This window comes from Musca vetustissima, unplaced genomic scaffold (assembly GCF_032173495.1).
Source record: "Musca vetustissima isolate MV318-11 ecotype Yass unplaced genomic scaffold, APGP_CSIRO_Mvet_v1 utg299958, whole genome shotgun sequence".
Lineage (NCBI taxonomy): Eukaryota > Metazoa > Arthropoda > Insecta > Diptera > Muscidae > Musca > Musca vetustissima.
In genome coordinates, this window is record NW_026878751.1 from 12751 (window position 1) to 15300 (window position 2550).

Consider the following 2550-nt stretch of genomic DNA (forward strand, 5'->3'; position numbering starts at 1 on the left):
TGCGCTGTGCAAAATTTTGTTCCAATCGGACAAATATTGGGAGTTTGGTGCATCATTCATATAAAATCGGACTAAAATATATATGAAAGTTAAATTTAAATCTGAACCGATTTCAACAAACCTTCGCATACATAAGAATAGACCTTATTCAGAGCGCTGTGCAAAATGTTGTTCCAATCGGAGAAATGTTTGGAGTTTGGTGCATCATTCATATAAAATCGAACCGATTCCAACAAAACTGCGCATACATAAGTATAGACCTTACTCAGAGCGCTGTGCAAAATGTTGCTCCGATAGGACAAATATTGGGAGTTTGGTGCTTCATTTACATAAAATCAGACGAAAATGCGAGCAGTACTTTGTTCCAAAAATTACTTGGACGGACGGACGGACAGACGGAATGTGATTCTATGCATATTCAGAAAGTGATTCTATGCATATTCTCAAAAGGAATCATGGGTCTATCTCGATTCCTTTTGCTTGTTACAAACATATACACAAAGACATAATACTCTGTAACACAGTGTGGTGAAGGCTATAAAAATGTCCACGTACCCGGAATACCAAAATATGTCGGAATGTTAATACTATTATAAGGGGCGAAACCAAAGTATACATTTTTAATGTCAAATATATTAAGAGTATCAGGCAATTCTTTGAAAAATTCCAAAGGTTTAAACTTTAAGGAAATTCAGTTGGAACAATTTTGCGAATTATTCAAAATCTCTCAAAACCATCGACATTTTCTAGGAACATAACATAGTAATGCAATAACATTATTATTATTTAATATTTGTACCACCTAATCAAAAATTCACGAAATAGGGTCATAAAATAAAATGTAATTTTATGTTACATTTCTCTTTAATACTGAATATTGAATTAACGGTTCCTTGAAATACACAACGAATGCAAAAAAAGCCCTTCATAGAAATCAGGTGTTGTAATCTTGTTATCTATTTTATTCGATAGATGATATTCCTTTTGCAAGCAAGACCTTCCCCGAAAAAAAAATACAAAAAAATATATATTGATATTCCATAAGATATTCCATGTTGGCAACATGGCAACCGAAGCGCATTATTTATTTTCTTTATGAGAAATGATAAAAGAACAACATTTTACGTAACCATTATATCTACGTCAATCGATTTTGGTAATTTTATCTCTTTAACAACATCGTAGGCAGAATTACTAATGACATGTTAACACAGTGTTTGTTTTGTTGTTGTTTTCTTGGAAGATACACTGACTCCTTAGTTTAGGAATAACATCACAATATAATATCGAGTGCGAAGGGTGGGGAATATAACAATTGTATCATTTGCAAATTATGGCATTGGTTACGGAAACAGTTGGGATGTTTTGTGTAAAAAAAATTTCGTATACGATGACATGAAAATAGAAGACGGAAACTTTGTTGTTGCCCAATATGGTTTTTCGAAGTATTTACGTAAATTTCTTACTTAATGATTGTAAATCTATTTCATTTTTCGTTTGTCTGTTTACAAATGGCAAATACATTTTGGTAATCGGAACACGTACGTTGAGTTTGTGTCCTTGGCAACCGAATTATTCAATATTTGCAATAAATGCTAGAGTAATTTTTTCTTTCTGAGAGCTTAACGGGATTTAACAGTGTTTAGTATTTGCATTTCGATTGAGAATATGAATAATAATACAAAATAAATATTATTAAGAAAATACTGAAAATATAGAATCATTTTATACGCTACGCACTGAAGCATTTATCATTCTATATGGTACACAACTATGGTTTAAAGGTATTATAGCTTAGTGTGACCCCAAGAGTTTGTAAGGCAGCGAAATATTGGACATTTTTATTATACCGATTGTCATATTTGCGTAAAGACAGTACAGTACACAGTTATGCACAAATCCTTACGATATTGTGCATGTACGATCGGTTCAGCTAAAAGAAGACCCTTATTGCTTTCAGTTAAGATCGGTTAATATAATATTTACGAGATGAAAATGGACAACAAAATTAATTATACCCTTCACCACACTATGGATATTATGTCTTTATGCATATGTGTGTAACAGGCAAAAGAAATCAAGATGGACTCATGATTTCTTTTGAGAATATGCATAGAATCACAACTGAGTCGATTTATGCACGTCCGACTGTTCGTCCGTCCACGAGCAAAATGAACTTTGGCACGGATCACTTATTTGAATAAAATCGGTTCACATTTAGATATAGCTCCGATTTTATGTAAATGGTGCACCGAATACCCAATTACGGCCCGATTGAGACAAGATTATTCAATTAGGTCCTGATTGATGCATGCGATTTTTATACCCTTCACAACAGAATATGCATAGAATCACTTTCTGAGTCGATTTAAGCATGTCCGTATTTCCGACCGTCTGTACGTCCGTCCATGTATTTTTGTTAAAAAAGTACATGTCGCATTTATGATCCGATTTGGATGAAATTTGGCATAGGTCACTTTTTTGGCCCAAGGACGAACCCTATTGAAATTGGGAAAAATCGGTTCAGATTTATATATAGCTCCCATATAT